The 20,613-nt window shown below is 37.5% G+C and overlaps 1 pseudogene; it reads right to left on the bottom strand.

Annotated features, from left to right (window-relative positions):
• Window positions 1–15,767: 15,767 nt before the first annotated feature.
• Window positions 15,768–20,613, bottom strand: part of LOC131748026 (uncharacterized) — a 30,362-nt pseudogene continuing 25,516 nt past the window's right edge.

Below are 20,613 nucleotides of genomic sequence, written 5' to 3'. Positions count from 1 at the left end.
AGCATAGGAAGAGCTTGAACTTGCCTCCTCCCATGGACACAACAAATACACACCTAAATATGGATCAATTCCCTCCAAAAAGAATCTGAGAACCAGCTGAACACCTGCTCTACAACAAAGCATTAAAATGACTACATTGAGATGGGTAGGAGAGGCAGAAAAATGCTCTCACCAAAAATTCTACCCCCAGTAAGGCAGTGAACAAAAGAGAGGTATCTCACCAGGCAGGCACTTCTGCCAGAGGAGAGAGGGGTTTGCACCCCACATCAGGCACCCCGGCCCCTGGGATCTACACCAGAGATATGAGACCCCAAAATGCTTGGCTTAAAAAACCAATGAAGCTGACATCCAAGGGTCCCAAAGTGCTATAGGAACCTGAGACTCCCCTCGTAAAGGGCTCACATGCAGTCTCATTCACCCTGAGATCCAGTAAAATAACAGCAGTTTGAAAAGTGCCAAGACTATATGTGAAGGAGTCATTTGTGAATCTAAAAGCATCAATTGGAGGGGTGGGAGGTGGTGGAAACACTCTCCAGAGATGGAGGCACTGGCAAACGCCATTGTTTCACTTCTCACCTAACCTGCTAGCACAGGTGAGGGAGATGGGGCACGAGGTTGAGCATGAGCTATTATAGCATTACCCCTCTGCATTGCTGAAGCCAGAGAGCTCTGGCAGCCGCACACTTCCTGGCTCCCTGCTGTGGCAGGTGAGTGCCAACTGTTGCAGCATTCTCCTGCTTCCTAGCTAAAGTCTGCAAGTTTGGGCAGCTGCAACACCCCTCCACTCACTGGCTGGGACTGGTGAGTGTGAGCAGTCACTGCATTATCCTTCTCCCAGCCTAAAGCCAACTCAATACTCCCCTGCCTCCTAGTTGGGGCTGGCAAGCATGAACAGTCATGGTATTCTCCTATTCCTAGCCTACAAACAATGCACACACATAGACAAGGCACTCTCATTTTGCATTGCTGATGCCCTTGGATGCAGTCAGTCAGGTAATCTTCTTGCTGCATTCCTGAAGGAAGGGAGAAAGCCCCACATCCCACACTCCCCAGCCACCTAGGTAAAATCAGTAGGCATACACAGTCTACACAGGGAACACCCCTTGATTTCCTGGCCCTGATGGCCAAGGGGGCTGGCATTTCCGAGCTCCATGGGACTGTAGCAATGGGAAGGACAGTTCTTGGGAGGCCACTACCCCCAAGATACTGCATGGACAGTAGACTAAAACACAGCCCCAGTCTTCTTGTGAAAAAGGCCTATTTACGTAGCCTGGAGCTTCACCCTGAGAGACAGGTTTCAGGTTTCCTGCACATCTAGAGACTAAGCAGGCACTCCCAGGGAAAGTAAGCAGGGATACACCATCCTCACACACCCCTTAGCCTTGCTACAGCTCAATGATGCTCCTCAGAAAGGAGATTATACACGTGTCAGGAGGCCCAACTTTTGCAACTGTCACCCAGGGGACACCTCCAGTTCTCCTGGTCTAGAGGTCAGCAGGGTTTAGGATTGTGGCCCCACAGGACTGTATATGTATTCATACTTTAAAAGCTGCTGCCTAAGGTTCTAGAATCCTAAAACTACATGCCAAATGAGATTCCTCCTCTTGCAACACTGACAGGCGTCAGCACACACTCAATGGCAGGGGCATATCACGAATAAGTTAGGTGGCACCCTGCACAGAGCCTGAATGGGCAAACGCCACAGCCCCTCCCTCTTCTCACAACAGCCAAGCCATAATCAGCCTGGGCAGGCACCCTGAGCCCCACCCATCCCATGGAGAGACCTAGCCATGACTCCTCATGTGGCAGCTGAGCTACAACTGGGCTAGGCAAGAACCCTTATCCCTGCCCTCTCCATGAAGTGGCCACTGCCCTATCAAAGCCAGCAGGCACACTCAGCCCACATGAGGGATATCCATAGAATGCCTGGCTCTGGTAGTCAGGGGAGATTGTGCTTTGGACCAAACAGAATAGCTCCTACACAAGACCACTCCTTCAAGTCTGAGGAGGGTAGCTGTTTGGCTATATATATATATATATGTGTGTGTGTATTTATATATATTTTATATATGTATATATTATATATATATATTATATATATATATAATATATATATATATAAGAAGAGAGAGAGAGAGAGAGAGACAAACCTAGAGAGACAAGCAAACTGAGTAGACAAAGGAATATGTTCCAAACCAAAGAACAAGGCAAATCCCTAGAAAAAGATGTTAATGAATGGAGATAAGCAACCTGCTTGATAAAGATTTCAAAGTGTTGATCATAAAAGTGCTAACTAATATCAGGAGAAAAATGAAAGAACACAGCAAGAACTTCAACAAAGAGATGAAAAATATAAGTACCAAACAGAATCATAACTGAACTTAAAAATACACTAGAGGGGTTCAACAGCAGAATGGATGAAATAGAAGCACCAATCAATGAGCTGGAGGACAAAGCATTGGAAAACACCCAGATACAGCAGCAAAATGAAAAAAAGAGTTAAAATAAGTTAGGATATCTTAAGGGTCATCTGGAACGACATCAAAAGGAGTAACATTCACTTTATAGGGGTCCTGAAGAAGGGAAAGGGCCAGAAAAATTATTGGAAGAAATAATGGCTGAAAACTCCCCTAATCTGGGGAAGGAAACAGACATCCAGGTCCAGGAATCCCAGAGAGTTCCAAATAAGATGAACCTAAAGAGAAACACACCAAGTCATATTATTATTAAAATGATAAAAGTTAAGGATAAAGAGAGAATATTAAAAGCAGTAAGAGAAAAGAAAGTTATTATGTACAAGGGAAACCCCATAAGGCTATGAGCAGATGTTTTCAGCAGAAACTTTACAGGCCAGGGAGTGACATGACATATTCAAAGTGCTGAAAGGAAAAAAATACCAACCAAGAATTCTCTACCTGGCAAAGTTATCATTCAGAATTGTAGGACCAATTAAGAGTTTTACAGATAAGTAAAAGCTAAAGGGTTTCATCACCACTAAACCAGCCTTATAAGAAATGTTAAAGGGACTTCTGTAAGCTAAAAAGAAAAGGCACTAATTAATAATAAGAAAACATATGAAAATAAAAATCTCACTGGAAAAGATAATAAATGTAGTGGGTTAATCACTTATAAAGCAAGTACAAATGGCAAAAGACCAAAGTTGTAAAATTAATTAAAAGTATAATTATTAGGTGAAAGAAACAAAATAAGATGTGAAATGTGTCATCAAATATATGAAACAAGGAAGAGTAAAAATATAAAGCTTCAGAATGCATTCAAATTAAGTTATTACTGACTTAACACAGATTGTTAAATACATAGGAGTCCGTATGTGAGTCCCATGGTAACCACAAAGAAAATGTATGGTAAATACACAAAAGTAAATAGAAAGGAATCTAAACATAACAATAAAGAAAACAGTCAAACCACCAGGGAAAAGAGAAAGAGAAGAAGAAAGAGATAGACAGGAACTACAAAAACAGCCAGAAAACAGTTAACAAAATGGCAATAAGTACATACCTGTCAATGATTATTTTAAATGTAAATTGACTAAACTTTTAATCAAAAGACATAGGGTGGCTGAATGGATTTTTTTAAAATACCCTTTCATAATATATGCTTTTTAGAAGAGACTCATTTCATACCTAAAGATACGCACAGACTGAAAGTGAGGGAATGAAATATATGTTATGCAAATGGAAATGAAAAGAAAACTGTTGTATGGAGCAGCAATACTTATATCAGACAAAATAGACTTTAAAACGAAGACTGTAACAAAAGAAAAGAAGAGCATTACATAATGATAATGGAGTCAATCCAACAAGAGGCTCTAACATTTGTAAACATTTATGTACCTAACATAGGAGCAACTACATATATAAAGCAAATAAAAAGAAAGGGAGAAATAGACAGCAATACAACAATAGTAGGGGACTTTAATACCTCACTTACATCAATGAAATAGATCACCCAGACAGAATACCCACAAGGAAACACTGGCCTTAAATGACACATTAGGCCAGACGTACTTTATAGATGTACACAGAACATTCCACCAAAAGCAGCAGAATACACATTCTTTTCAAGTGCAAATGGAACACTCTCCAGAATAGATTACATATAAGGCCACTGAAGAAGTCCCAATAAGTTTAAGATTGAAATGATATCAAGCATCTTTTCTGACTACAATTGTGTGAAACTAGAAATTAATTACAAGAAGATAACTAGAAAAATCACAAATACATAGAGAATAAACAACAAGCTATTAGACAACTAATGGGTCAACAAAGAAATCAAAGGGAAAACAAAAAAATACCTTGAGACAAAAGAAAATGGAAATAGAACATTCCAAAATTGATGGGACACAGCAAGACAGTTCTAAAAGGAAAGTTCATAGCAATACAGGCTTACCTCAAGACAGTTTTACATCTTTCCTTCCAATTTGGATGCCTTTTATATTTCTTCTTCTTGCCTAATTGCTGTGGCAAGAATTTCTACTACTATGTTGAGTAAAAGTGGCAAGAGTGGGCATCCTTGTCTTGTTCCTGATTTTAGAGGAAAAGCATTCAGCTTTACTCAAATAAACAATCTAACTTTGCATTTAAGGCAACTATAAAAAGAAGAACAATGCTCAACATTAGTTGAAGAAAGGAAATAATAAAGATCAGAGTGAAAATAAATGAAATAGAGATGGCAAAAATTAGAAAAGATCAATGAAACTTCTTTGAAAAGGTAAACAAAATTGACAAACCTTTAGCCTCATTAAGAAAAAGTGAGAGACTCCAAATAAATAAAATCATAAATGAGAGAGGATGAAATTAGAACGGATACCATGTAAATACAAAGGATCATACAAAAAACTATGAACAATTATATGCCAAGTTAGAGAACCTATAAGAAATGGATAAATTCCTAGAAATATACAGTCTTCTGAAACTGAATCATGAAGAAATATAAAATCTGTGTTCATCATAGCATTTCTTATAATAGCCAAGATATGGAAGCAACCTAAGTGTCTCATAGATGAATGAATGAATACAATGGAATATTACTCAATAAAAAAGGATGAAATCTTGCCAATTTGCAACAACATGGATGGATCTAGAGCATATTATGCTAAGTGAAATATGTCACACAGAGATAGACAAATACCATATGATTTAACTTGTATGTGGAAGCTAAAAAAACAAATGGACAAACAAAACAAAACAGAAACAGACTCATAGATAGAGAACAAACTAGTGGTTATGAGAGGGGAGGGGGAAGGAGGGATGGGCAAAATATGTGAAGGGGATTAAGAGGTACAAAATTCCAGCTTTAAAATAAATAAGTCACAAAGATGTAATTTATAGCCTAGGGAATATAGTCAGTAATATTGTATTAACTCTGTATGGTGACAGATGGTAACTAGACTTATCATGGTGATCATTTCATAATTATAAAAATATTGAATCACTGTGTTGAACACCTGAAACTACTATAATATTTTAGGTCAATTATAATTCAATTAAAAGTCAGTGCTTGCTAAGGAATGGGAGGGAAGGTTTAATAGGTGAAGCATGGGGGATTTTTATGGTGGTGAAATTATTTCATATGATACTTTAATTATGTATATGTGATATTATGTGTATGTCAAAACCTATAGAACTTCATAGCACAAAGAGTTAACCTTAGTGTATAGCAATTTAAAAATATATTTAGAAAGTTGGGTGATACCAGGATAAAAGGCACACTGTGACAAAAATCTAACTGTATTATAAGTGTTTGAAACAACCTCACTGAAGGGTTTTGGAGGATAGGCACTGCCCTAAGTAACTTTGGAAATGAGTCTAAAAGAAAAAACAAAGGAAATTCACTCCACTCTAGTTGGTAAAGTTCTTTCCCATGGGGGTACAGGTTAACAATTTTCATACTGCTTTACAATATACTGTCCTTGAATAACTTAATACACGAGTTACATGTGCCATGAGCCCAGTTTTTCACTGTTAGAGTGGGACTTTACATATTGGTAAGAGTAGGAAGCTAGAATGATACATGTGGTAATGGATTAGAGTTGGAGACATCAGTGTGAGCTCATGTGCAGCTTAATATACACATAGAAGGCTGCATACAGAAACATTTATAGATATGTGTAGATGCACAGGTTAATACACACATATACTTTCTTGCTCTGTCATCTGAGATATCCTAGATGAAATGGTACCCAAGTAGGAGCAAACACACCTAGTGCCCAGGTGTTGGTTTATAATACCATTCTCCAATAAAAGGAACCAAGGCTTTGAGGAGAAATGGCTGATCCTAGGACTATTATAAGTAATACACAAAATGAATCTAGGACATCCTATAGTGTCATAAAGTAAGTAGATTCTCAAAAAGGAAATGCCCACTTTGATGGGAGTATGTCAAAAGGACACAAGAGCCCATTTAAATTGCTCTCAAGGGCCAAAGTTGGAAAATATTTGAGCAACAAAATAGAGTAGTTAGTATAGGGTGTGCATAGTGACTTCCTTACAAAAAGTACAATATGGAAAGAGAGAAATGAGTCACTGTACAGTGGAGGAATCTGGCAAAATACCTCTGCCAGTTTATCAAAATCACATCAACAGTGACAAATTATGTTAATAGTAGGTACCCTTGATATGATGCAATGGAAATGACACTGTACCTCTGTAGTCTTCCTTGCAAGAAGACATGACCACAGACTAATCGTGGGAAAAACATCACACAAATTCTAATTGAGGGACATTCTACAAAATACCTGACCAATACTCCTCAAAACTGTCAAGGTCTTCAAAAACAAGGAAATTCTGAAAATTTGTCATAGCCAAGAGAAGCCAAATGAGACATGATGACTAAACTTAATGGGGCATCCTGAATAAGGTCCTGAAACTGAAAAAAGGCATTAGGTAAATACTAAAGAAATCTGAATAAAGTATGGACTTTAGTTAATAATAATATATTTATATATAATATTAATTAAGTAAATACAAGTAATGTAGCTCATTAATTATACAAATGTACCACAAAAAGGTAAGTTGTTAATAATAGGGGGAATTGTGTATGGGGTACATGGTATCTCCTTGTACAATCTTCTCAGTTTTTCTGTAATCTAAAACTGTTCTAAATATAAAGTCTATTTGAAAATGTGAAGGCTGATTAAAACTTACACATTTTCTTCATAATTTACTGAAGCTTAAATATAAAGCAAGTATCCTCATATGTATCCAAGCATAATAAAAGTCACCTGGACTTCAGGCTGACTTCAGAACTTCACAGAAAAACCCAGTGCCAAAATAAAACTACAATGGAATGGGAAGGTGGAGAGAGCTAAGATACATGACTCAAGAACCTTGTAGTGAGGTGGATGGACCTAGAGTCTGTCATACAGGGTGAAGTAACGCAGAAAGAGAAAAACAAATACCATATGCTAACACATATATATGGAATCTAAAAAAAAACTTGTTCTGAAGAACCTAGGGTCAGGACAGGAATAAAGATGCAGACATAGAGAATGGACTTGAGGACACAGGGAGGGGGAAGGGTAAGCTGGGACGAAGTGAGAGAGTGGCATTGACATATATACACTACCAAATGTAAAATAGCTAGGGGGAAGCAGTCATATAGCACAGGGAGATCAGCACAGTGCTTTGTGACCACCTAGAGGGGTGGGATAGGGAGGGTGGGAGGGAGACACAAGAGGGAGGGGATATGGGGATATGTGTATACATATCGTTGATTCACTTTGCAGCAGAAACCAACACACCATTGCAAAGCAATTATACTCCAATAAAGATGTTAAGAAAAAGAACCTTATACCTAACCAAGCTACTGTTCTATTATGAAAACTTTGACAAAAGATATTGTCAATGTTAAAAAATTGAGAATTCACAGTACACACAAGCATGTTTTGAAATATTTTCTATAACTAGTCAGTGGATCAAATTTTAAAAGTCGGCTCTTGTAAAGGTAGAGATCTGGGTATGAAAGAACCTGCAGGAATCACTGAGGAAAATAATTATAGATTTAAGGTCAAGTACTGTGTGGATATTGTTATTAAAGAAGAGAACATAAAATTATAGTAATTGGCAATGTAAATGTATAATGCATATAACAAAAATTAAGAGGTTAAGGAAGAAAAGATGGAACGTATTTGAAATTGTAATTTCCCTTACCTCTTTTAATTGAAGTATAGCTGATTTGCAATATTGTGTTATTTTCAGGTATATAGCAAAGTGATTCAGTTATTTTTTCATACTATATTCCATTATATGTTATTACAAGATATTGAATATAATTCCCTGTGCTATAAAGTAAATCCCTGTTGCTTATCTATTTTATGTATAGTAGTTTGTATCTGTTAATCTCATAATCCTAATTTGTCCCTCCCTCCCTTCCTCTACCCTTTGTAACCATAAGTTTGTTTTCTATGTCTGTGAGTCTGTTTCTGTTTTGTATATAGATTCATTTGTATTATTTTTAGATTCCACATATGTGATATATAGTATTTGTCTTTGTCTGACTTACTTCACTAAGTGTAATATTTCCTAGATTTATCCATGTTGCTGCAAATGGCAATATTTCATTCTGTTTTGTGGCTAATATTCATGTGTGTGTGTGTGTGTGTGTGTGCGTGTGTGTGTGTCTGTGTGTCTGTGGCACATCTTAAGCCAATTGTCTGTTGATGGGCACCTGGGTTGTTTCCATGTCTTGGATGTTGTAAATAGTGCTGTTATGAACATTGGGGTGCATGTATCTTTTCAAATTAGAGTTTCATTTTTTCCATATATCCCTTACCTTTTACAGCTAGAGGTTAGTTTTATGACAGTTATTTTGTTTTGTTCACATATGACTGAAACAGTACCTAAAATAATACATGTTTCATAGTAAGCACTCAATAAATATTTATTGAATGAATAACAGAGAATCAATAAATATCATCTAAAGCTGGCAAATCAATAATAGAGGTCGACAAGTATTATTTAAATTTTCAGGGATATAGTCCTTTCAGATTATCAGTGGGGAAAAAAATCAAATACAAACCTCATGCATAAGGAAGTACATTAAGTGTGGTATTACTAGAAAAAATGATTTTAAAAGCATTTCAGTGATATACAGAGTATATTACACAATAAAGTTCTAGCATACATCTTTATGCAACAAAATAGTTTAGCATTAAAGTACATAAAGAAAAATCTGAAACAGAAAGAAATAGCCACAGCTGTTCACTGCTCTTCATTCCTAGGTCATGCCCCTTCCCTGCTCCCCACAGCTTTACTGAGATACAATTTGACATATAATTTTGTGTACCTTTAAGGTGTACAATGTATTGATTTGTTACACTAATAGATGACAGTATGATTACCACCATAGTGTTAGCTAACATTTCTATCATATCACATAATTACCATTTCTTTTCTGTAGCAAGAACATTTAAGATCTATTCTCTTAGTAACTTTCAAGTATATAATACAGTATTGTTGTATCATGTTGTGCATTAGATCCCCAGAACTTACTCATCTTCTAACTAGAGGTTGGTACACTTTGACCAACATCTCCCCATTTCCTCCACCCCCCCTGCCCTCAGCCCCTGGTAACCACCATTCTACTCTCTGTCTATGAGTTAGGCTTTTATAGATTTCACATATAAGGAATATCATACAATATTTGTCTTTCTCTGTCTATTTTATTTCACTTAGCATAATGTCCTCAAGGACCATTCATGTTGTCCCATAAGGTACAATTAATTTCCTTCTTTCTCATGGCTGAATTTACAATATATCACAACTTCTTTATCTGTTTATCTGTTGAGAGATACACAGGTTGTTTCCATATCTTGGCTATTGTGAATAATGCTGCAATAAACATGGAAGTGCAGATATCTCTTTGAAACCCTGTTTCCATTTTCTTTGGATATATACCAGAAGTAAGGTTACTGGATCATATGGTAGGTCTTTTTAAAATTTTTTGAGGAACCTCAATTCTGTTTTCCATAGTGGCTGTACCAATATATATTCCCACCAACAGTGCACAAAGGTTCCCTTTTCTCTACATCCTCAACAACACTTGTTATCTCCTGTCTTCTTGATGCTAGCCATTCTAACAGATATGAGGTGATATCTCATTGTGGTTTTGATTTGCATTTCCCTGATGATTAGTGATGTTGAGCATCTTTTCATGTCCCTATTCCACGTCATCCCCTTAATGCATATAGTCAAAATGATTAAACAAGTGAATTATTGTGAACCTCTAAGAACCACATAATATGAATACTATAAAAACTTTTCCAAGACCAAAAACTAGAAAAATTCAAAATATAATTTATAAAACTATCATAATACTGACAACAAACCCTTACAAAATGGTACCCAAAAAACTGTAGAAACTAATCTCTCTAAAATTATTTATGCATATATCTTAAAAATAACATTAGCGGATGGAATCTGGCAGTTAATTAAGCATATATTAAACCATGATCAAGTGGAGCATTCATAAAAAATATAAGGATGGTTGCATATTAAGAAATAACTATTATAATTTACCATATCAGTAAGTCAAAGGAGGAAAAACATAGTTACCCCAATGAATTACAAAGTGTATTTAATGTAACTTAATATCCATTATGATTTTTAAAACAAACCTTCTGGAAATACAGTTGACCCTTGAACAACACAGGAGTTAATCCACATATAACTTATAGTGGACCCTCTGTATCTGTGGTTCCTTCACATCCATGGATTCAACCAACCCTGGACCATGCAGTACTGTAGTATTTACTGTTGAAAAATATCCATGTATAAGTGGTCCTGTGCAGTTAATATACACATTGTTCAAGGGCCAACTGTATTTACTTATCATCATTGGTGATATATTAGAAGTTTTCCCATTAAAATAAGAAATGAGAAATCTACTTACTAGCACTGTATCAGTTGGATAGGTTTTGGAAATACTAGCCAGGTAATTAGACTAAAATAAATCATACTGGAAAATGAATGATGGAAATAAAATTATCATTATTTATAAATGATAGGATTGTATCTTTTGAAAATGAAAGAGAATCAATTGAAAAATTCTTGGAAACAAGAAAATTCAGTAAGGTGACTGGCCATAAAAGTAATACATAAAAGTCAATTATCTCTTCTATAAATAAATAAAAAGTAGTTTGAAAAGATTATGGAAGGAAGCATCTCACTTACAGTAGCACAATATCAACAAAGTCTATGTATATATTTAACATGGAATGTCCATGGCTGATAAGAAAAATGATAAAACCTTACTACATTACATGAAAAAGCTACTTTGTTCTTGTCTAAAGTGATGGTCTAATCCAAATATTTAGTCTTTTTAATTTTTAAATCTAATATGATCCTATTAACATATTAGTAAGATTTTTCATTTTTCACTGTGTTTTAGTCATGGCAAAATGAGTCTAAAATTATCTTGAAAAATAAATGTGAAAATAATGAGGATAGAAAAGAGGAGTAATGATGCAAGATGAACTCTATTATATATCAATTAGGTTATATTCAAGGAACAGGTCAAACAACAGAAAAGAATAGAGAAGCCAGAAACAGATCCATGGGGATTCAGTGTATTCTAAGTAAGTAGGAAAATATGGATTATTTGATAAATTTTGTTGGGACAATTGACTGACTAGCTATTTGGGAAGAATTAATGAATCTCTTTGTAGCAGAATATACTGTAATTCTTGATGTATCTAATATAGCTTTTATTTTTGAGATAGAAATTCAAGTCCAAAATGCTTAAGACCCTAAATTAAATTATTTTTCTCTTGCTAGTTAAAAGTTCAAATTAAAATTGTGTCCCATTTTTTACCCTCTAAATCTCAGACAGAGAGCACATCAGTACCTGGGTAGAGTTAGCATTCCTTTGGCAGCTTCAACCTGGGCCCTCAATGGAATGAATGTAATTCCTTCAGATCCTCACTTCCTTCATTGCCAAGTCTTTCATGAGCTTTGATTTTTAAATAATTCCAAGAGGACACACGATTATCAGAGTGCCAACCACAAACATGCCAAATTAATTTTTTTAAAAAGCCCATCCTGTATTCATGTTTAAGGTAATTATCAGTATGTATGTTCCTATTACTATTTTCTTAATTGTTATGGGTTTGTTTTTCTATGTCCTTTTCTTCTCTTGTGTTTCCATCTTAGAGAAGTTCCTTTAGCATTTGTTGTAGAACTGGTTTGGTGGTGCTGAATTCTCTTAGCTTTTGCTTGTCTGTAAAGCTTTTGATTTCTCTATCGAATCTGAATGAGATCCTTGCCAGGTAGAGTAATCTTGGTTGTAGGCTCTTCCCTTTCATCACTTTAAATATATTGTGCCACTCCCTTCTGACTTGCAGAGTTTCTGCTGAGAAATCAGCTGTTAACCTTATGGGAATTCCCTTGTATGTTATTTGTTGGTTTTCCCTTGTTGCTTTTAATAATTTTTCTTTGTCTTTAATTTTTGTCAGTTTGATTACTATGTGTCTCAGCTTGTTTCTCCTTGAGTTTATCCTGCCTGGGACTCTGTGAGCTTCCTGGACTTGGGTGGCTATTTCCTTTACCATGTTAGGGAAATTTTCAATTATAATCTCTTCAAATATTTTCTCATGTCCTCTCTCTCCTCTTCTCCTTCTGGGACCCCTATAATGCAAATGTTGGTGCATTTAATGTTGTCCCAGAGGTCTCTTAGGCTATCTTCATTTCTATTTATTCTTTTTTCTTTATTCTGTTCCATGGCAGTGATTTCCACCGTCCTGTGTTCCAGGTCACCTATCTGTTTTTCTGCCTCAGTTATTCTGCTATTGATTCCTTCTAGTGTATTTTTCATTTCACTTATTGTATTGTTCATCTCTGTTTGTTTGTTCTTTAATTCTTCTAGGTCTTTGTTAAACACCTCTTGCATCTTCTCAATCTTTGCCTCCATTCCTTTTCCAAGGTTCTGGATCATCCTCACTATCATTATTCTGAATTCTTTTCTGGAAGGTTGCCTATCTCCACTTCATTTAATTGTTTTTCTGGGGTTTTATCTTGTTCCTTTATCTTGTACATAGTCCTCTGCCTTTTCATTTTGTTTATCTTTCTGTGAATGTGGTTTTCGTTCCACAGGCTGCAAGATTGTAGTTCTTCTTGCTTCTGCTGTCTGCCCTCAGGACATGATATATTTTCAGTGGAGTCAATCACCATTTGTTGTGTGACATTCTCAAGCAATATTCAGAAGCCCAAAAGTAGTCAATGAGAAAATAGACATGTTGACGAAGGCTCTTAGAACTAATAATCATCTAGGCAGATACTATGGGAGGAAAAAGAAATTCAAGTTGCTGGTGAGAGTGCTCTTTAAGAAGCTTATCATAAGTATTTAGGTAATATAGGGAGCTATGGGAAGAAGGGGTAACAGAAGATTGAAATTTTGATGAAATAAAAAACTAGGCTATTTAAGGTACAAGAGTTGGAGAGGCTAAATGGTAGAAGTATGTGATGAGAGATAAATTTCATTGTTAAATATTACAGAGGTAAAATAGTTATGGGTGATGACAATTTCTAGTGATTTTCATTGTTAGTGAATTGCAGAAATAGAATGTGGAAGATGGTCAAGGAAGTATAAGGGAGTCATGGGTGTGCCATTTATTTTTCAGTTGAAATGTTGTAGGGTTACTGTGGTAATGAAGAAATGTATAACTGTAAAACTGATGCCAACATGTTCAAAGACTGTGGGAGAATGACTTGAAAATGAAATTGGACAGGAAGAGGGTAGTTTTGTAGGCTTCAAAGGAGTATGAGTTATTGAACAAAGGTCTGAAAAATAGTAAAGGGGAATCAAGGGTATACCAACTCATTTCCCTGGACCTAGTATATGTCCACTCTGGGAGAATGAGGATATATCAGTTGATAGTGTTATATGGGAATCATTCTCCATCAAGGAGAACCAGGTTCCAGTCAGGGGAAAAAAAGTTATGGATAGAGAAAGTAGTCTAGAAAAAATTGAATATATAAACATGCCTCTTTAAAACAGAATTAGGTTAGAGGTTGGGGGTGTGACATTACTTTATTAGTATAGTTAGAAGTCCTATATATGACTTAAATTACATTTATTTTGAAGAACATACTAGTTCACTAAATAAGAGGCTTTTCTCCTCACATTAGTCCAATTTATTGAGACCCCAAGGCACTGATATTTCCTGTCATTCATGTAGTAGCCATGCAGTATAATGCAACAAATCAAACTGACTGAAGCTCGAATCCATTTTTCTCACCAATAGATTTGGAAATAAGAAACTCATCCAACTCCAATTAAAACTCATTCTGATCACATGGCTTCAACATGAGTTGGAATCATACATTCTTAAATTCTATTAATCACCTTCATTATATAACATATTCAGCACCTGTAAAGTTAGGCACCTTAGAGATAATTAGCAAAATGTACAATTTAGATCCAATTTTCTTCTTTTTCTTTAAAGAAGGTAATAGGAGCAAAAAAACCTATGAAATACACAATAGATTTAGGCTAACATATAACATCATCATTAGCATTAGTATTTTTCTTGTCAAATAATGTAAAGTAAAAGACTATTGAACTGTATGTCAATATGTCTGGCTTATATCCCCCCCCCATCTTGTCTTCTTTGGGCCTGTCCCTTCACCTATATAGAGTTTAGCTTTCTCATCTATCAAATGTAGAGGATAATCTGAATCATCTCTAAATGACTTTCCAGTTTGAAATTGTGCTGGCTCCTCTCACTTTGCTCTTCTTTTTGCTCAAATATAAGGAACAACACAGAGCAGCCATTATATTAGTCAGGGTTCTCCAGAAAAACTTGACCAATAATAGTTTATATATATGTATATATTAAATATATAATTTTATATATTACATATATCTTATATATTTTCCTATCATAATTTTTCATATTTATATATATATATAATATGTGTACATATTTATGATATAAAATACAAATATATATATATATAATGAGATTTATTATAAGGAATTGATTCATGAGATTGTGGAGGCTGAGAAAAGTCTCACAATCTGCTGTCTGCAAGCCAGAGTCCCAGGAAAGTGAGTGCTATAAATTCCAATCCTAGTCCTAAGGGTTGAAAACCAGCAGTGCTGATTATATAAATCCCAGTCCAAGGGCAGGAAAAGACTGATATCTCAGCTCATGCAGTCAGGCAGGAAGAGAGAATTCAACCTTCCTCTGCCTTTTTGTCCTATTCAGGCCCTCAGTGGATTGGATAATGCCCATCTACATTGGGGAGGGCAATGTGCTTTACTCTGTTCCTCAATTCAAATCCTAATCTCTTCCAAAAACACCCTATAGACATACCTAGAAACAATATTTAACCAGATGTGTGAGTATCCCTTTGCTCAGTCAAGTTGACACAAAAAGTTAGCCATCACAGTTCTATCCCTTGTCAACTTGGCATTCATGCACACCTCCTTAAACCATACTTAATCTCCATATAAATAACAAGGTCATAACTCTAACATTATACAACTCTCCTGCATACAATAAAAAATGCACTAACCGCTTCCCCAGAATAGGAGGTAAAGTCCTTGAGTGATGTTTACTCTTCTCTTCAATATCCCATAACTTAAATATTGTGATGTAAAATTAACAATACTATGATATAAAATTAATGATACATCTTATGTTACATGGTAAAGGAGTAAGAGAAGAAAGAAAACAAAGATATTTGATACACACACACACAAATATATCCATAACAAAATAAAATAAAGAAGAATACTCATTACAATTACAGTCCTTGTTTCTGTAACTGGTCTCATGATCATAGCTGGTATTTATAACTACCTTTTCCACTACTCATTCTATGTTCCCTTTGCCTTCAGGAAGAACTTCAGCTGATTATGGTTCTTTACCTGGTGTGACCCAAACCCTTATTCCTGAAAGGTCTGGGATGTTAGTGGTTTATCCCAGTGGATGTTAGTGCCTGGATTGAGTTGTGGTTTTCCACTGACCTTAATCACAAGGCATGGTGATATTAAGAGACACCCTAAGGGATCTTATGTGTTCCACACATTCTTCTTTACCTCCATTGTGGAGTAGTAATCCAGTTTCCCCCTTGGTAGTTGAGGTCCATCACCCCAGCCAGCACAGTAACTCCCTTCTTTTCCTGTTGATTCAGAGGCATGAGGAGCCCAAGTGGCTGTGTGACAGCCTTAACTTCCAGTTTAATAGAATCATTGTTGTGTCTCCTGGTGGAAGGATTTTTCCCTCTAGAAGTAAGACCTCTAGGCCAGCAGAGCATAGGGTCACAAAAACAGGAAGCAAATATATTGCTGATGGGTCACTAGGGGTAATAGTGAGTGACGCCATTCCCATTTCTACCCCTTGATTCCTGAACCCATTAATCCTGTCAGAGAAACAGCACAACATACTGACCATTCATTCAGAGCATATACAGCCTTCTGGAGAACCTTGTCCCAGCCCTCCAAGGTATTGCAACCCAGCTGGCACTGTAACTGAATCTTCAAAAGGTCATTCCACAATTCTGTCAAGCCAGCTGCTTTGGATCATGGGGAACATGACAAGACCATTGAATTCCATGAATATGGGCCTGTTGCCATACTTCTTTTGCTATGAAGTGAGTTCCTTGATCAGAAGCAATGCTGTGCAGAATACTATGACAGTGGATAAGGCATTCTGTAAATCCATGGATGGTAGTTTTGGCAGAAGTATTGCTGGCAAGGAAGGAAAATCTCCATATTCAGAGTATTTCTGCCAGTAAGAACAAAATGCTGTCCGTTCCATGATGGAAGCAGTGCAATGTAATCAGCCTGCCACCAGATAGCTAGCTAATCACCCTCGGTAATGGTGCCATATCAGGAACTCAGTGTTGGTCTCTGCTGCAGGCAGATTGGACACTCACTGGTGGCCATAGCCAGGTTATCCTTGGTGAGTGAAAGTGCATGTTGCTGAGCCTGTGTATAATCTTAATCCTTTCTACCTTGGACACTTAATTCATGAGGCCATTGGACAATAGCAGGGGTGATTGAGGAGAGAGGCTGACTGGCATGTACAGAATGGGTCATCCTATCCACTTGATTATTAAAATTCTCCTCTGCTGAGGTCAGCCTTTTGTGAGCATTCACATTGGACAAAAGTCTCATCACATGTTTTGTCTATTCAGAGGCATCTGTCCACATACCTCTTCCCCAAATTTCTTTGTTATCAATTTTCCAGTCTTCTCCCAAGTTCCTGAACATCCAGTGTAACCGTTGGCCACAACCCATGAATTGGTATATAATTCCATATTTGGCCATTTGTCCTTCCAAGCAAAGTGTAAAACCAGGTGGTGGTCTTGAAGTTCCACACACTGGGAAGATTTACCTTCACCACTGTCCTTTAGGGATGTCCCAGAAAGAGGCTGTAGTGCTATAGCTGCCCACTTTGGATGGTGCCTGTATATCCTGTAGAACCATCTGTAAACCTGAGACTTCACTTTCTCTGTCAGCAAATCATAGGAAATTCCATAGATGTGGGCTTAGAGAGACAAGGCAGTGTGGCAGGAGTGGTGACCATGGGCATTTGGATACTTCTTCATGTAACTTACTTGTGCCGTCATGGCCTGCTTGGGCTTGATTGTGTACATACCACTTCCATTTGATGATAGAGTACTGCTGTGCACACCCAACTTTATGGCTTTGTGAGTCAGATAACATGGAATTTGTGATGGGTAGCTCAGGTTGCATGGTAACTTGATGGCCCATGGTTAAGTGTTCAATCTCTACTAAGGCCCAGTGGCAGACCAAGAGCTGTTTCTCAAAAGGAAAGTAATTATCTGCTGAGGATGGCAGGGATTTGCTCCAAAATCCTAAGGGCTGATGCTTTACATATAGGGGCTTGTCAAAGGCTCCAAATAGCATCCTTATCTGCCATTGATACTTCAAGTACCATTGGGGCAGGATCATATGGCCCAAGTGGCAGAGCAGCTTGCATGACAACCTGGACCTGTTACAGAGCCTTCTCTTGTTCTGGGCCCCACTTAAAAAATAGCAGCTTTTCAGGTTATGTGGTAAATCGTCCAGAACAACACACCCAAATGAAGAATATGTTGCCTCCAAAATCCAAAGCAGCCTAGTAGGTGTTGTGCCTCCTTTTTCATTGTAGGAAGAGCCAGATACAACAACTTATCCTTCATCTTAGAAAGGATATCTCAACATGCCCCATACCACTGGACCCCTAAAAATTTCACTGAGGTAGAAAGCCTCTGAACTTTTTTTATGATTTACTCTTACACCCAAATATCTTACAAATAAGTCTAGAGTAGTTGTTACTTCTCACTCAATAGGTCTAATCAACACAGTATCACTAATGGAATGGACCAGTATGATATCTTTTGGAAGGGAAAGATGATCAAGATCTGTACAAACTAAATTATGACATAGGGTTGGAGAGTTGATATACCCCTGAGGTAGGATAGTGACAGTGTACTGCTGGCCTTTCCAGCTGAAGGGAAACTGCTTCTGGTGAGTCTTATTGATAGGGATGGAGAAAACCAGATCAATAGCTATATACCAGGTACCAGGGAATGTGTTAATTTGCTCAGGCAATGAAACCATATCTGGTACAGCATCTGAAATTGAAGTCCCCATCTGGTTAACTTATGATAATCCACTGTCATTTATCAAGATTGATCTGTCTTCTGCATAGGACAAATAGGTGAGTTGAATGGAGATGTGGTGGAAACTACCACCTTCAGTTTCCCAATGATGGTGTCACTAATCTTTTAGATCCCTCTAGGAGTTTTTTTGTTTTTGTTTTTGTTTTTTTGTTTTTTTTTTTTTACTATTTTCCTTGGTAGGGACAGTCTAGTGGCTTCCACTTGATTTCTACTACCATAATAGCCCTCACTCCACAGTTCAAGGAACCATTGTGGGGATTCTGTCAGCTGCTAAGTATATATATTACAATTATGGATTCCAGAACTGGGGAAATAACCACAAGATGGTTCAGGGACCCACTGGGCCCACTGTGAGTTGGACCTGAGCTAAAACTCCATTGATCACCTGACCTTCATAAACACCTACTCTGGTGGAACATGGTGACATTTTATGTCTTCTGGAATTAGTGTCAGTTCAGAGTCAGTAGTCCAGTAGTCCCTGAAAGGTCTGATTATTTTCTTTTCCCTAATTCACAGTTACCCTGCTAAAAGGAGTAGGTCCCTTTGGGGAAGGCTGGGGAAAAGATTAATAGTATACAATTTTTTCTTTTCTTTTTTTTTTTTTTTTTTTGCGGCATGCAGGCCTCTCACTGCCGTGGCCCCTGCCGCTGCAGAGCACAGGCTCTGAACGGGCAGGCTCAACGGCCATGGCTCACGGGCCCAGCCGCTCCGCAGCATGTGGGATCTTCCCGGACCGGGGCACGAACCCGTGTCCCCTGCATCGGCAGGAGGACTCCCAACCACTGCGCCACCAGGGAAGCCCAACAGTATACATTTTTTGATAGTGTATCAGAGTCCTTCTTCATTGGGACCCAGACTCCCCTCCATTCATGGGGGTTTCTGGGCCTATAAACTCTCTCAAGTCTAGGAATTGATTGAGGGGCTGTGACTCTGTTTTTGTGATTCAGTTTAGACTTTTTCCACTTGACCTAGAACTTTTCTGCTTATACAGATCAAGTAAGAATTTACTAGGCTTCCTATTTCTTTTACTTCTAGGAATAGCATAATTAGCCAACTTCATAGGTCTGTATGACTCAGACTATTCTGATTGCTGCTTTGACTCTGCTGTCCATTATGGTAACCATGCCCTCCTTGCCTGTGGCTATTGAATGCCACCACTTTACCCCTGCCAACTGGGATCCAATTACTCCCATTGCATTTAGGTTCCCCAATTCAGTGGCTGCAGTTCCCACTATAAGTTTTGGCCTATAGAGAAGAACAGTCACAGAGGTCTTCTCATCTTCTGAGGGATGCTCAGGCTTCCCTCAAAAGTTTGTTTCTGGCAGCATTGGTTAAAGGTATGTCTTCTGGACCCTCCAGAAGTAGATCTTAAATAATTAAGATCTTAAATAATTAATCCATTCTAACATTCTAATGTTCGATCTTTACTAATTAAGATGAAACTGGGTACCCTGATGAAACTGGGTACCCTGAGCCTATAAATCCTGATGAGTCTTCTTTGCCAGTGAAAGAGATCTCCCCACTGTCAGTGGATGTGGTCTGTAGATCTTAAATAATTAATCCATTCTAACATTCCAATCTCCTTAAGCCTTTGAATCCCTTTCTCTATTTTAAAACAAGGTAGGTCCAACATTTTCACTTCCCTCACTGTGGGCCACCTCTTCATCCATGTTTCATCCAACCATCCAAACCTTTAGAACCCTCTCTAACTCCCCAATCTGGAACATTAAATGCAAAATTTCTGCTTAATGAGCTCATGTGAATAAATTCAGCCTGATCCAACTTTATGTTCCTTCCACCATTGTTGAAGCTGAATCCAGCCTCTATACCCTGACACCAAATTAAATCTTGGAGACAGAGTTTTGGATGAAGTAGAAAAGAATAGCTTTATTGCTTTGCCAGGCAAAGGGGGTCACAGCAGGCTAATGCCCTCAAAACGGTGTGTCCCAACCCCGGG

Source organism: Kogia breviceps, chromosome X (genome assembly GCF_026419965.1).
Source record: "Kogia breviceps isolate mKogBre1 chromosome X, mKogBre1 haplotype 1, whole genome shotgun sequence".
NCBI lineage: Eukaryota > Metazoa > Chordata > Mammalia > Artiodactyla > Physeteridae > Kogia > Kogia breviceps.
Note: the sequence above shows the minus strand (reverse complement) of the source record. Positions and strands in the feature narration are given on the sequence as shown.